The sequence below is a fragment of the Mus musculus genome, chromosome 7 (assembly GCF_000001635.26).
Source record: "Mus musculus strain C57BL/6J chromosome 7, GRCm38.p6 C57BL/6J".
Classification (NCBI taxonomy): Eukaryota; Metazoa; Chordata; class Mammalia; order Rodentia; family Muridae; genus Mus; species Mus musculus.
Genome location: NC_000073.6, coordinates 129,930,940 through 129,947,868, shown reverse-complemented (window position 1 = coordinate 129,947,868; position 16,929 = coordinate 129,930,940).

Below are 16,929 nucleotides of genomic sequence, written 5' to 3'. Positions count from 1 at the left end.
CCTTCAAAGACAAAGGTGATACGACTCTGCTTTTTGGTTCAGATAACAAAAACCTACAAATACAGGATGAGGGCCATAGTGGGTTCGGGGTCTCTGTGGACTCAGTATGAGCCTGTGGTATGTGGCAGCTGAATTAAAGGTGGCACCCTTGTAAGCTAGGATAACAGAAGTAAAGGATGCAAAGGAAAGTGTGTGGTCTTCCATTTCCTCCCTGGACTGGTCAGGCTCTGTCTTAGGAATGAGTAGGTCCCTCATCTAATACCCATGCCCTGAGAGTTTTCTTTGATTGCATGAGAGGGAGGGGTGGTTTCTCGGAGACGATGTAGCAGCTCAGGCTGGCTTGCTGTCAGAGACCACTCCTAAGCTTATGATGCTGCGGTAGGAGTGAGAGGACAAAGCCAATTCAGGAGATTTGAAAGAGCGCGTGGTTGCAGAACCACAGAAGGCTCCAAAAGCATCAAGCCACGGCTGGATGAAAGGGACTATTAGAAGCCCTGTGTCCCTGGACCATAGATATTGACAACAGAATACAAAGCCATGTGGGTTCCTGGGAGGTTTTAGGCAATTCTTATTTTGTGATGAGAATCCTCAAGATGCCTGTATTATTCGCTAATGGAACTATTCATTATTTGGGAATTGCTTATGCCCATGGTATAGAGGACAATGCTTATGACTGTGACCTTGAGTCACTGAATGTGCCACTAAAGAACAAATAATGTTATTGTTGTCCTGGCACAAAGGGCATGCTGCTGTGTTGCAATTGTTTCAAAGCAGAACCATTGACATACATGTAACTTTCTGTTGAGCAGAATATTGTATTACCAAGCATCCATTGAGTCTCCAGCCAACTTAGGCGAATGGATGACATTTTTCTTCTATGTGGCTGCGGAGTGACTGGGGGAATAAGTAAAGATGGCATCTCTTTCCTCAGAACATCTGCTATTAATTTCATACCCACATCTTCTAAAAGGACCAGCAAAGTACGTGATTAAACCCCAGCTACCTGGAGACCCGGTGCATCTGACCAGCTCATAGATACTCACCTCTCTCCACGTCGGCGTTTTTGAATTCTTGTTATCTTTTCCCAAACTGTGTAGCCATTGGTTCTTTAGTCGCCCCCATCTCCCTCCCTTTCATCTCCACCCTTCTTTTCATATAAAAATTTCCCATTACTAGTATTTCACGTTTTATGAGACTTAGCAGTCATATGGCACAGCTCAATATATTGGTCGATGATAAACCACACATAGGACAGTTGTCTTGTAAGTTTACCATGAAGTCAGAAAACTCCTGTTGCCTCGTGACATTGTAGTCGACAGGCCTTCATATCCTAGCACATGACTCAAGGGCCTGTGGTAGTGTTGGCGTCAGCAAACCCACCATGCTGGCAGTTGTATAAAAGTATACTGGGTACAATTACTTAGAGAATATATTTCTTGACAGGGATAGGGGGCCACTGTGTTCCTGGGCTATGTACTAATTATACCATCCTTTTATTACTTTAGAGAAATTTTCTACTAATAAAAAAATAATTATAGGTCTGAAGAGATAGGAAGCTACAAGATCCTATGCTCTTGAAGAGGACCCTAGTTTGGTCCCCAGCACCCATGGAGTGGCTCACAACTGTTTGTTACCCCAGTTCTTGGTGATCCAACACTCTCGTCTGGCCTCTGTAGACACTACACACTTGCAGTGCACACAAACTCATGCAGGCAAACACCCATACACACAGATTAAATAAACAAACCATTTACTGTAAAGCTGGGTACCATGGGAGTGTGGGAGCATCTTGACCATTCTCATGGAGTTGATTTGATCTTTTGTCATTTGGTTCACCATAGTCCCTGGAGCAGCACATATATGAATAAATGTATGCACATATATGGGCATATGTGGAAGGCAGGAAGTTAAACAAATAGTTACACCATTCCCTGATAGACATACTATAATTTTAAAAATTGTGAGCTAGGAAAAGTATGTGTGTGTGTGTGCCAGACACATGTATACAGGCATTCATCATTATAGCCCTATATGCACAGTATCCAGGCCATCTAGGACTCTACCATGGATGTTCATACAATACAGAAATTGCCTAATGACTCATTTTTCAGAAAGTCTCCCTGTAGCTATATTTTAATGTAAACCATTCTCTCTGTGTGTGTGTGTCTGTGTGTGTGTGTGCGCGCGCGCGCACGCGCATATCTCTGTCTTCTTGTCTCTTTTCTTTCTGTCTTTCTCTGCTCTGTTTATTTCTTTCTCTTCATCCCTCTCTGTTTCTGTCTGTCTGTCTCTGTCCCTCTCTGTCTTTCTGTCTGTGGCTGTCTGTCTGTCTCTGCCTCTCTCTGTTTCTTTTTCTGTCTCTCTCTGTCTCTGTCTCTCATGCTGAGGATGGAGTCCAGGGCTTTACATGTGCCAGGTGCTCTAACATCACCCCTCATTCCTACCCTACCATTCTAGCCTTCACAAGACCCATTTAGATGACTTGGGGGCAGGGGGAGATGCAAGTTCAATTGCCCCCTTCTGGTCCAAGTCAAAATGATAATACTCTTTTACATAGAGGTTGCTTTTTCCATCTTCTATGAAAACATGATTAAGAGTGTCTTTATTTCTATTTTCTCAGGGCAAACCTCTAAGAGTAACAGCATGTGCCGATGTGCAGATCCAACCTAGAGAAGAGACTTCATGTCCATTCAAGCTAGGGTGCTGACAGAACCTCTGGGAGGGGAACCGGCATTGCTGTTCCAAAAGAGAGGGCGCTTACCTCAGTGCACCTTTGCCTTTCCTCTTGTGGTGCAGCCTCCAAGTCTCAGGCTCTGACTGGCATGCTTCCTTGCAATAGATGCTTGAGGCCTGATGCAAGTCTATTTTTATTTTGATCAAGCGTTTTGTTTGTTTCAGTTGCCAACTCAGACTCACTAAAGTTGAGTTCCTAGCTACTCTGTCAATCAAGGCCACGAGGGTTAGCCTGTACTAGGTCTAGGAGTGCAGAGACCCCATCCTTCTCCTTCCCTCCCCAGGAAGGACCACTCCACATCTTACTCCTAACACATCTTCCTTGTGACTCTCATTCTGGCTTGTTCTTTTCAGAGTTCAAAGTCTCTCTTCCAGGGTTATGGAAGCCTGGTGATAGATGATGGTGCCCTTGGTGGGTTCAGCTCTCTCCTAGTAGCCACCAAGCCACAGTCCTCAATTTCATTTGGCCCAAAGGGCTGGGGTTCTAAGTATGTGGCATTTCTCTGGAAGGTCTGGGTGACAAAGCCTGCATGGTCAGAGCTCATGGCGAGTGAGGAATGTTGGCAGGCTCCCTGAGGCACTTCGATTTTTCCATCCTGTTCTTTCTCTCTCAGCATTCGAGGTGGTTTTGGACACTTTAACCACCACCCTTTCTTCTCTGCATCTTTGGTGGAGAGATCTGTGTAGGGAGAAGTGTAAGAAGTGATACAATCCGTGGAAAGTTCCGTTTAACTGTAGCTTCTACAACCTTCACAGTCTGGTCTGGGACAAGCCACTTTCATCTGTCAGAGCCTTGCACTTCAATATGCTGCAAGGCAGCTCTGCATAGTTACAAACACAGAGGATAAAACTTGTGGTGGAGTCAGAATGAGATACTAGTATGTGTGTGTGTGGGGGGGGGGCGCGTGTGCTAACATGTGCACACGAGCATGTGGCTGCCTTTGTGTGTGTGTACCTGTGTGTACATGCCTGCATATGTGTGTATATATATATGTGCCTGCCTGCCTTTCTGTGTGTCTGTGCCTGACTCTGTATGTGTGTATGTGTGCCTGCCTCTGTGAGTGTGCCTGTGTGTGCCTGCCTCTATGTGTATGTGTGGGGGTGGGTGTATGTTTACACATGCAGATGTGTATGCAGGGGGCTCTGGAGGTTGGAGCTCTATGTTGGGTATCTTCTTCAGCTGTTCTCCAACTAATTTTTTGAGACAGGGTCTAACTGAACCTAGAAGTCATTGATTGGCTTGACTGCAGACCAGCAAGGCCCAGGGATCCACTTGTCTGCCCTCTGTCCCTGGCACTAGGCTTATGGATGCTCACCATGGGTACTAGGGATCCAAATTAGGTTCTTCTGTACAGCAAGCAGCTTTCCTGAGTCACCTCCCCAGGCCATCATGTAAGCCCTCGTGGGTGGCCAGTCAGTACTTCTCACTGGATGAAGGATGCCTGGTACCCTTCCTCTCGCCACAAAACACTGGGTAGGTGTTAATTTCTTCACCCTTCTCAAGACACTGTGGCCACCCTAGTCTGAGGACACACTTAGCCTAAAGAGCTCTGGCAATAACCTCAGAGACCATACAGCAGCCTGGATACACAGTCAGATGCATAGACACTGTCTGCCTTAAAACTTTCTAAGGAAATATTTCTAAATTATCTAAAATTTCCATAAATTACCCCACTCCTTCTCCTCCCTGCTTCCTTTCTTCCCCTTCCCTCTCTCCTCTTTCCCCTTCCTTCCTCCCTGCCTCCCTCCTCCCCCTCTCTCCTCCTTCTTCCTCCTTTCTTTCCTCCTTTATTACTTCACACCTTTGGCAAAAATCCTTTCATCCCAGGAACCCTTTATCTCCTTGTAATAAATAGTTTATGAACTCTTACTTTAATACTTATCCATAAAAGTCATATTTGTTTTAAAAATGCTTTAACCATCTCCCAAGCATAATAAAAACAATATCCAAATTCCTACTTGTCAAAGCTAGTCTTGCTGTAATTATTTTAATCTAATATTCTACATTAGTTTGTAAGATATATATATATATATATATATATATATATATATATACACATACATACTTTGGGAACTAAGTGACTGCCCAAGGGAGAGACTGGCAAAGATTTTAGTAAATGTGCAGCTAGTATTCAGGCCTTTCATACCATGGGGTTAATTTGCCTGTGGGAGTACTTAAACCAGCACTTGCCTTGCAAAACCTCAGTGGCCATAGATAGTGTGGAAACCAGGGGACACAGACAAATTTCAATAAACTTTATTTACTGTCTAGAATGTGGATGCCCTGAGTTCAGTTAAAAGAAAAAAAAAAAAACTAAACGAGGACTACAGTGTTAACTTTGTAAATTCTTATTTCATTGTTTGCCACCGTGTTCCCAGACCTTCCTTGGAACCAGACAAGAAATGGATTCCTATTCTTCCATGGAGGTCTTAGCCTTGCTTGTATAGGCCCACCTAGGACTGAGTCAGGGAATGGCCTGGCATCTCCATCAGTCAGACAGTCTGCAGCCTGTAGTACTCCAGGGATGCTGCTGCAGCACTTGTGCATATACACGTCAGCTCTGTTCACACATGGTACAGGGCCTTACTTGTGCTCACACTGGCCTTTGCCAGACAATCACTAATTTTTGCCTCAAGTCAGTGAAGTAGCACAGAGGAGCCCAGCAAAGGAAGGAGGCAGGGGGATTTGTCCAACTGTCTTCTCAGCTAATTTCTCCACTACTTAGGGGTTGGGTGCCACGGCCAAAACTCAGTTAAATCTACTTGGCAAGTTCTAGCCTGGTGAGAGAATCTCTCAAAAAAAAAAAAAAAAAAAAAAAAGAATGTGGATGATACCTGAGGTATAAGAGCTGAGGCTGGCCTCTGGCTTTTGCTCTGCATGCATCCACACAGATGTGCATGTGAGCCCCACACAGTGCATATCTTCTCCCTGCCCCCGTAAAACACACGCAAAGGATGCTCAGCAAGAATGCTGCAAAGAGTGCAAAGAGTTCACACACACACACACACACACACACAAGCAAAAACAGGGAGGGTGTGGTAGTGCACACCTATAATAACAGGAGGTTTAGGAGTTCAAGATCAATCTTAGCCATATAGTAAGTTCAAGGCTAGCCTGAGTCACATGGAACCCTGTTTCAAAAATCTAACAACACTCCCCACACACCAAAACTCCAGTACAAACAAACCCCCAACATGTTAGCTTTCCTCGAGACAGGACGACAGCCTTGAGTGACCACATGTTCTCCAGGCTGTCATGAACTGTTCCCCTTTGGCACCAGGAGTATCTCTAAGCATGTGGTGCCATTCAACCAACTGTAGTATTGAGTAAAACTCCCAGCTAGGCTTTCCAAATGTAACTGGAGATGTGGTTCCTTTTTTTTTTTTTCCAGCCTGTATCAGGGCTGTGTCAAATTCTCTGGCTGTGAACTTCAACTTATTTATAATTTATTGCCCGTGAGGAGGATTTAACTCAGGGGTTATTATACTTTGTCTTGAAAGTGATATTAAAGCAAGGAGCAGACTCCCGGCCCACCCACTCTAGGTTTGCCAAGGATAGATTCAGTTCTTACCCTTCGCACGTGTGCAGGGGTTTTAGAGGGGAGACGGCGAATGCCGGTAGAAAAATGTTAACTTAATAAAGCAGATGAAGATCAGATTTCATTCTCTGGATGCCTCTCACCCTGAATCCCTTGGTTGACTTCTTGAGACTTCCTATGATTTATACAACCCACTCCTGTAGGCCCAAGGCCTTTTGATTAAGAAGCAAACCTCAGATCCAAATCACAGGGCCAGCTGCTGTGTGAAAGAAAGGCTCAGCACATTTCCTACCATTTTTCCTGTGTGAAGAAGATACCATCTCTTTTTCTAAAAAAAAAAAAACAACAACAACAAAAAAAAAAAAACAAAAAACAAATTGTATGTGTGCGTGCATGTTAGTGTATATGTGTGCACTATGGGTGTTGATCATGGGTCCTCAGGCTTGCACACTCTATCCATGGAGCCTCTCTCCAACCTAAAACACAGGCAGGCACTCCATAGCTCTAGACAGCCCTCAACCATCACCCTTCCCCCATTTTTCTCCACATTTTGAGCCACTGAATTCTTGAGAAAGAAACTCTTTGGTCTTCTTGAATGGGAGGGAAAGTAGGTATTCTAGATTTCTTCCCATCCCAAATTAAATGTTTAAGACTCTGCAGTCTTGCTGATCATATCTTTACTTATTAGAGCTCTGATTTTTTTTAGTTTTGGCAACTACATTGAGGTCTGTGACCCTCAACCATATTAAATCTTGGAGCTAGTTGAGATGGCTCAACAGGTAAAGGCACTTGCTGCCAAGTCTGATGATCCAAGTTCCAACCCTGGATCCTCTATGGTGGAAGGAGAGAACTGCCTCCCACAAGTTGTCCCTCTGACGAAAGGGATGGTGAAGCCATCGTCCCTGCTGCTTGTCAGGCGTTCCATGGAATTTCACTTTCAAAAGGCATTGAACAAAACTAAGACATTTTCATTATCGAAGGGGAAAAGATGATGAAGGAAAGATGGAGAGAGGCCATCTAAAAGACAACCAGGCCACATGCCACAGGGAGGGGCAATGTTCAAATGTGCCTGAGAGTCTCAGGGCCTAGGTTGCCAGAAGTACCAGTACTGGAGGCCTTTCTTAGACAGACCACACATCTATGAGGCCCAGTAAATAACCCTGTCCCATTAGGAAGGGAAGACACATCAAAGCCCCACCACCTAGGGATATAAGAAGGGCATCGTGTGACCACTGAGCTTAGAAAGAAGAGCAGGCAATGTGGGGCATAGGGTAAGTGGATTGTGCTAGAGCACTGTCTGATAAATGCAACTGGTGAGTCTGGACCGTTGTCCACTGTCAATTTATGCCAAGAAAGTTGTATTGGAGTGTAGCTACATTTGTTTGTATATTTCTATGACTGCTTGGTGTTGCAGTGACATCGTTGGTTAATCAAACAGAAGCTGTATAACACTTAAACTGATGGCATTTAGTCTTTGCCTTTTAGAGAAGGATTTCCAAATGGCCCTTGAGAGGAAACAATGCGCACATTTAAACACACAGATGCCCTTTGCTGGGATGGGAAGAGGGCAGAAGAGTGTTTAGTTTGCCCACTGCTTTCCATATTGTTGAATTCTGCCATCTGAGTTTCTGTGGTTTTACCATATCATGGTGTAAGAAGATCATGGCAGTTGGCATGAAGACTGGGTACACATTTTCCCCTTGTCTGTGGACCCACACACTGGGTCAAGTGAACATGGAATCCCACATGAAACGTGTACAAAACCCTGTGTTTGAAACGACCATGGTGATGGACAGGGATGGATTCTTGCATGAGATGCTTGAGGTACTGGACCATTCTGATGCAAACAGACTGGAAAGCATCTCAGAGCTGGGCTGTTCTACAGCCACCATGTGAAAGACCGAGCACCAGCTTCATGCACACACTCACCTGCTCCCCAGCAATCCCCTGGGAGGAAGTCACCATGGCATAGCAGGAGGGTACTGCTTGGCAGCCCTGATGCGAGCTGTTTCCGAGATGGATCTCCTTGAGAGTTTGCTGTGTCCTTGGATAACGTGAGACAGGATCTTCTCACAGGTACAGCCCTCACATGTAGAATCCTGGATTGTTCTCTCCAGTGATGCTCACCCTTTTGTCAGTAGGCCTACTCCTGATACCCAGCCACACTGCAGGAGAACGAACAATCACCATGGCAACAAGAATGGAGGCTCTTGGTACAACTGTGCTCACTGGGACAAAAAAGAAATTTTACAACAAGCTCCCCTTCCCGACTGAATGACTTGGTCTCTCTTGCACCAGAAGGGGCACAGAGTGATCCCTGCTGACTTCTTTCAGGTCTTTCTACCTCCATGTTGAGGTGAATCAGCCCAGAGCTCACTTTCCATCTCATCAGGGTGACGAGGAGGAGTTCCCAGACCTTAGCTGGCCATATCTGCCAGGGCAGGTGGTAAGAGTTGGGCAGATGTGTACTTTACCAGTAACTTGTTCTCCAAACTGTATGGCCTGTGTTTGCCCTTCCTTTAAAACAGAAACCGTGTGTCCATCCACAGAAGAAAGTCAATTCTCTGAAGTCATGCCAGTGGGTTTGGAGCCTCTGGACCATCTACAGAGTTCCAACGTGTTTGCTTCCTGCCTGACAGATTGTCTTTGGTAGTGGGGGAAGGGGTAGTCATCAGCCATATATTTTGGGTCATCTTTGATCCTTGGCTCCAGGATGCCTTGGGAATGACTATCCTCTACCTGGATTTAGTCCTCACACTTATCTCCAGACCAGGGGAAGTTGCCACAGACTGGAGGACTTGCATCTTACTCTTCTTTCCCATGTTCCTGTGGGGACCATGCCATCTAGATTCCTCTGTCTCAGTAGTCTTCAAGTCTGGTATATACCCAGCAGTCCCCATACAGCGCTCCCAGGCACGCAACATGGTGATAACTACGAGTTTCTCGGCCAACAGATTAACAGCTACTTCCTCTGGAGGTCCAGGTCCCAACCTTCATCATTTAGAGTGAGCTGTGCTTGTGTTGTCTGAGAAGTGGAGATTTAAATTCCTGTCTGCCTTTTCAGGAGCACTGATGGGTGAACAACCTCCGGGGACCCCTAGAAAGATGCATAACGCTTCATGGCGGTTGTAAGTGAAGCTAGCCTGGGAGATAAGATGCAGGCTGCGAGGAGGGAGGTACAGGGCAGGAGCCAGATGCTGCTGCGTGAGTGAGGTCATCACTTCTCAGAAGACGAGGGCTATCTAGTCAAGCGCAATTGGGCAGAACAGGGAACAGGTGCTCTCTGGCGCTTTTATTGTTTTGTTATGTGTGTAATACACTTCAGCCAGAGCAAAATAAACTCATACTCTGGTTATTTAATAACAAGGCAACGGCCATACGCTAAATCAGGGTGAAAAGACAAACAGGAGGACTCTGAATCCTGTCCCTTGGCAGGTGGCAGGTACTAAGAGGCACTGGGTCCGGGGGGGGATTAAGGTAAAGCGGTTATGGGATTACGGTGAGGGGTTTAGTTGCAATAAGGAACTTTCTGGAATAGAGGTGTGACGCTGAAGGCCCGGCTGTGTGTGGAACTTCTCCTATCTTCTAACTGTTTTAAAGGTAAACAAGTCTACCTATAAGAGGGGGAGGGATCAAAGCAATGGTAGGCCCAGCTGCCTTGTGGGACAGGTGGCCTCCATCTAGTGGATAGGGGAAGGTTCAAGTAAGCTGTCAATTAGGAGAGGGTTAGAGGGCCCCTCCCAGTCACAGGGGTCATGCGTTATAAAGGGGTGCTCTTAGCTTCAAGGAATTGAGGTGAGTCAGGAGACAACAGGTGGAGCCTAGAGAGAAGGCAGCCATAAACAGGCCCGCCTGTCACCTCTTACCCCAGTCTTTTATGGGCCAGCTGTCTGTTGAGTGATAAGCAACAGGCAGAATGTCTAGGGCTGAGGTCTGTGGTCTCCACATCCATAGAGGTCACCAGGCCCTGTACATTTGCCTTGGGGTTGTCACCTGGCCTGATAAAAAGCTTTTCTTGGTGGAAACATCCCTGCCACGCCCCCCTCTCCGAAGTGGTTTGATTGACTGCTTTCTGTTTTGTGATTTGGATGATTTTAAAGACTAGTTATACTTCAAGCTCTTTTAGAGGCATATGGCTGAGGTGCCAATCATGTGTTCTTCCTGTGTGCTTAGTGACAGCGACTGGACAGAGTGATTTTCAGTCCACGGACACAGCCCTGTGTTCATCTGGTCCTCTCCTCCCCGTCACTCAAATCTCCCTAGATCCCCCACCCTTGCTTGCTCTGTAAAGTGGTTCAGAAGTTCTAGGCAGGTACATACGTGACTTCAGAGGTATGTATGAAAGGCTTCTTCATGGAACCAGAAACAATTGCTGCTAGATGAGGATAGATGCACAGAGAGATAGACACACCGATTGTCTGGCCCATCTGTGTAGCTAGAGGCTGAAGTTCCAAGAAGGCAAGACCTCTTCCCAGCGTGGAGCAGAGTATGAGAAATGCCTGAGCCAGTTCTCACTGTGGAGGCTCACACCTTCCCCATTGTGTGGCAACGTGAATAAGTGAGCCAGGGGTTCTGTGGAGAAAGGGCTGTCACTGCCATCAGTGAGCACTCTTCAAGAGTGCTCTAGAGGGTGGCTGCGACCCCAGGGACAACCCTAGTCTATATCTTATTGCTGTAATTAAATCCACAAGGCAGGATACTTTCTGAAGAAAGGCTTTCCATGGCTCAGAAGAAGAGCTGAACGTCCACAATCGAGGAGAATCGTGGGGTGAGAACTTTCTGCATTGATTCATGGCAGGTGAGATCACATGGTAGGAATGTATGTGGCAAATCACATGACAAAACAGGAAATGAGTGACTGAGAAGAGCTGGATGTTATTTTGCACCAACTGTGAAAAATGACACAGTTGAAGCCTGCAACCATCTTCGTATACCCATGACCTGCCATGACCTGCCTTTTAAGGTTCACAACTGGGGCTGAAGAGAAGACTGTAGTTAAGTGTACTGGGTGCTCTTCCAAAGGATCCAGGTTCAATTCCCAGGATCTACACTATGGTTTTTAACTAATGCCATTTAGGGGAATCCACATCCTCTTCCAGCCTCTGTGGGCATCAGGCACATACATGGTGCACATACATGGTGCACATACATGGTACACATACATGGTGCACATACATGGTGCACATACATGGTGTATTCAGATAAATACTCTTACACATAAAGGTTTAATATTTTAAAAATATTTCTTTTTAAGATTTATTTTATTTTTAATTATATGTCCTTGTTGTATGTCCGTGTGTGGCTACGTAAACGTATGTTCAGATACCTGAAGAGACCAGGAAGACTGGATCCCCTGGAGCTGGAGTTAATAGGCAGTTGTGAGCCACTTGACATGGGTGCTGGGAACTGAACTTTGGTCCTCTGGAAGAGCAGTATATGCAATTAACTGCTGAGCCAGCTCTTCAGCTCCACAGCTGATCTCTTTTAAAAGCATCTCCATCTTCATCTCTGGGTGCAGACAAAATGCAGACAAATGATTTTCCTGCACATAACACAGGTGGTCTCTAGTCCAATTTTGGATAAAAGACCATGTTTCCACCAGAAACTTTGTTATACTAGCCTTCACTGTCTGCATTTCTGAGACACTTCTGGTCTTTGGCACCGACCAGAACTTCCCACTAAGCTCTAATCATAACTTTTTAGGGCTTTTCTAATCTTAATCTCTCAACTTACCCGAATTCCTCTCACAAACTACATCTAGATGCTAAAGAACCACATAATCATATTTAATCGGAGTAGCAATCCTGTTTTTTCTCTGGCACCAGTTTATTTGATATCTCTGTGACCAAATAACAGGGAAAGCTTTGGCTCACGGTTTCAGAGGCCTTAGCCCACTGTGGCTCAACTCCATGTGCTCAGGCAGAGCATCATGGTAATGAAAGAATGCAAATGAGGAGGCTGCTCTCCTGGAGGACAACAAGCAGAGTGTGGAAAGGACCAGGCACCAGGCAGAACTTTATGAGGCACACTCTCAGTGATGGCCCACTTCTTCTGCGTGGGTCCCAGCTCTTAAAGTTTCCAGAATCTTCCCACATAGCACAACCAGCTGTGGGGGAGGGACGAACATGTGGCATGTGAACCTGGGCGAAGATTTCATATTCAAATCGTAAGAGGAACTCTATTTTACATATAGATGGAAAACATTTTGTGTATGCTTTAAATATGTATAGACTTCTGAAGGAAAGCAGATAACTGAGCACAATGATGGACTGTGACAGGACGGGGTCTTATTCAGAGTCTTCCTCTATCGTTCACTATTGCTGAAACTTAGGTCATCCACAGTTAAAGTGTTTACACATTCTGAGTTCCCCAAACAACATCCCCAAGGAGTCTTTATCTATAGCTATGAAAATGAAGTGATTACACTCTCTCTCCCTCCTCAACCGCTCTCAGCTTGCTTAAAATACTAGATATGAAACAAAGGTACCAATAGTTACTTAGTTGTCTTAGGCTTTGTCCTTTTTCTTTTTCCTGTGATAAAACACATTGACCCAAAACAATTCAGGGAGGAAATGGTTTTATTTAGCTTACAGGTCATTGGCTGTCACTGGGGAAAGCCAAGACAGGAACTTAAACAGGGCAGAAACCTGAAGGCAGGAATTGAAGCAGGGGCCATAGAGGAATGCTGCTTATGGGCTTGCTCCTCATATCTTGCTCAGCTTGCTTATACAACCCAGGAGCAACTGCCCAGGAGTGGCCCCACCCACTGTGGGCTGGGCCTTCACACATCATTCATCAATCAACCAAAGGCCCCACAGACATGCCCACAGGCCAAATTGAAGGAGGCAATCCCTCAGGTGAGGCTCCCTCTTCTTAGCTTATGTTAGATTCCAGTTTATGTTAACAAAAACTAACTGGCATACCAATTTATTTAAAATAATTATATGTAAGATTCTGGTTATTCACTCCATTTCGAGAGTAGGTGTAGCACGCACTTATATACTGAAATGGGGCAAGATGGCTTATTGGAAAGGGATGCTTGCTGCAAGCCAGTCTGAGTTCTATCCCTAGAACCCAAATGGAGAAAGATGAAAACCAGAACTGACTCCTGCAAGTTATCCTCTGACTGCCACCTGTGCATCAAGGCATGTGTGTACACATTTACACACATACAACATAAGTGAAAAATTAAAAATCTCTAAACCATCCAACTTTTTCTCTGTATGTATTTTATATTTGAAGCATGTAATTCACTTAACTTTTAAAATTCCATGTCTAGTTGTGTTACAGACCTACAAAATCCATTTCACTTGAAGAATAGGTTATCATGAAGTAGTTATTTTAAGAAAACAGTGCTGTGCACAGCTGGGCCAGGAGCCATCTGTTCCCTGAGCCTCACTGTTGCCTGACTCTCCTGTCTGGTCTGTCTGTCAGCACAGTAGCCCTGGCTCAGACTGTTTACCACGCTGGTGATTAATATTTGCGCTAAGACCTCATGGGGAGCCAGTGTCTTCAGTTTGGTTTAGCACAGGTATTATTTCCTCTGTGGTTAGAAATCAACCTTTTCAGAAATCCATGTCTCTCCATGCATCACAACCTTGAGTCCTTTGCTGAGCCCCATACTGGCTGGTGGCACTGCCACCCAGGAATGAGAAGTGACCTCTTCCAGTTATTGTTTGGGGATGGGACAGAAGAGCTCACCTGATCATTTTTTCAATTCCTGGGCTAAGAGATTCCCACTCCAGAAGGAGGTAGAATTATTGATTCATTGTGCCCCTTCTAAATCTCCGCATTCATTCCATGGTGCCGTACTGTGGAACCAGGAGAAATCACAGCTCCTCTGACACTGGAGAGGATAATGGAGCCCTTGATCATTCAAAGACACCTTTAGATTCTCTCTTGCCAGCATTGCCCAGTGAAAGGCAGCCCCCTCAAGGAATCTGCTGCCCCATCATGCCCTCCTAACACTGCACTTTGACCTTTGACCTCATAGTCCTGTGGCCAAATGTCACCAATTGTCCATTTCCATCCCAACCCTGCTTCACTGTGCAGAGTCATGCATGAGTCCCCACATGTGTGCACGGAGATGGGGCTGAGCTGAGAAGGGTGGTGTGAATGAGAGCTCTGCGTGCCAAGAACACATCCCCAAGTAGCTTCCTGCCCCCATATCTGGGGGACTAACACCCACTGGAAGGTGAATCTACTTCTGAGCTTCTGTCAGCCCCACTCTGTTTATCTGCTGCGGAGGCAGAGGTGGAGGAGTCTCCAGCCCTCTCTTCTTTCCCTCGCTCCCACTTCCATTCACCATGGGTCAAGGAAGCCCTTCCTGGAGGCGCTGTGTTGTGGGTTCATGTGCTCTATATAACTGGCATCTCTTCATGTGTGCTCACTCGCTTTTCATTCATTCACTCTACAAGAGTTTGTTAGTGTCAACCCGTGCTACATTCCTCCCTACACTCTGGGGATGCAAATCTGGGGATCAGCAAAACCACCGTTTCTTCTATAGCATCTTCCAAGTAAGTGCAAATGGTGTGAAACTTACAGAAAGTAGTGGAGAGAAGGAAGTCTGACTGAGACTAGGTGATTCAGGTGGCCATCGCCAAGGAGATGACACTAGGTTGGAGAGCTAGAAGTTGAAAATATTCCAGACAGCCAAGGAATTAGAGAAAGCACCACGAACAGAGGAGTACCAAAGGGCTCAAAGGTGCAAGGACTTGGACTCAAAGGGATCAGTGGGCCGGCCATGGTTTACCCAAGAAAAACAAAGGGATTGGGGTCTCAGAAAGTAGGTATGGAACAGGATGTGTAAAACCTGTGCTGTTTTCAATCTTGATTATTTTTAAATTCTTTAAAAATTATTTTTACGTGTGTGGATGTGTCCATTTTATGTGTATATGTGTTTGAGTATGTATGTAGCATATGTGTGTATATGTGTGCATGTGCACAGGTGTGTGCAACCATCCATACACATCCATGCTTAGACTCCAGAGGAAGATGCCAAGTGTACTGCTCTGTCACTCTTCATCATATTCCCATGAGACAGGGTCTCTCCCTGAACCTGGAGGTAGGCTGGCAGCCAGCAAGCCCCATCAATCTTCACTCACCAAAGCCCCGGGGTTGTAAATGTGCATGGCTATGCATAGTTACTCTACATTGATGATCACCCCTCAAAAGGTGAATCCTGTTTCCCTTTCCCTAAGAGAGCAGCCTGTACTGAATAAGTAGGGTGTGCTGGAAGCAATGGTATATATGTTTGAGGTTAGACAGTTCCGAGTGGAGGGACACTCTGATGTTCTCTTCTTTGGATCATTTGCTCTGGCAGGAGCCAGTGGCCATGTGGTAAAGAAACCACGCAACCCTGTGCAAAAGTACACAGTTAAGACCTTTCACTCACCAACATTTCAGAATTTGACATTAGAAACAGACCTTGCATCTCCAGTCAAATCCCAGACAGCATTCTGATTTCAGTGTCAAGGGTGACCCCAAGTCAAAAGCAGAGTGCCTGGCTCCAGAGTCCTTCACTCCCGGGAACTGTGAGATAACACAGGATTGGTGTTTTAAACTGCTAAGATTTGGGAATAATTTGTTACACCGCGTTCTCTGACCACCGCACTGGGGTTATGTCACGCTTAGAAGCATCAGCTTTTCAAGTAGAAAGGGAAGCTGCTGAGTTTATGAGGGCAACAGCATCCTGAGATTTCTTCCCACAAAGGGCTCACTTTGCTTTTTAATGTACAAAGGACCATTTGAAGAGAGCCAGAAGTTGAAGCGAGGGACACTTCTGAGATAGAAGCAGTCAGAACACACAGGGCTACATGAACCTGGACTTCCTAAGCAAAGTTTATCTGAAGAAAAAGCCCATTAAGTATTTCACCTTGTAAGAGGTCTGGGTATAAGAAGGTCCAAGGTGCAATTAATTCCATGCTAATATCCTGAGGACCCTACCTCTTTGTCCTTGCTTTGCTTGACTTACAGTATTGACTTAGTTCTCAGGATAACTTGTCTCATGGAGACCTGATGGCTGTCATGACTGCAGGTGCGACTTCCAGGAATGACAAAATCGGCTGAAGCAATGCCGACCTTTTCTTAGGATCACGGCCGTTCCTCTGAAGTTCTCAGCAAGTGCTTTCTTATACATTATTAACCCAAATTGTATTCCATGTGTTACCCAAGCATGGTGAGGGTGGAGGGGCTCTCCAGCGTAGTTCAGGCTGGGTGCCACGACAGTGTGGAGTAGGGTGGTGACAGAGACAGGAAGAAAGGGAGGCTTTAGATGTGCTACAAACATGGAGAAGACTCTCGTGCGGCTCTTAGCATTGAAGCATGAGCCAACATGGCTCTACAAGCACAGTGTTCTCAGAGGAGACACCTCGGGGGAGGCAGCTGTGGGCGATGTGGTCCGTAAAGACTTGGCTATTTTGTGTAGGCGGGACTCATCCCATTTGGCTAAGTTTACTAATTATTATCCGCACTAGCTACTCACTTTGTTGCTGTGCCAAAGCACCTGCAAGAACAACTTTAGGAAGGAGAGGTTCACTTTGGCTCCCAGTTGGGAGGTACAGTCCATCATGGTGTCGAGGGCTTGAGACAGCTGGTCACATGACATCCACTGTCAGAAAATAAGGTGAAAATTGCTGGCCATCCTTTTTATTCATTC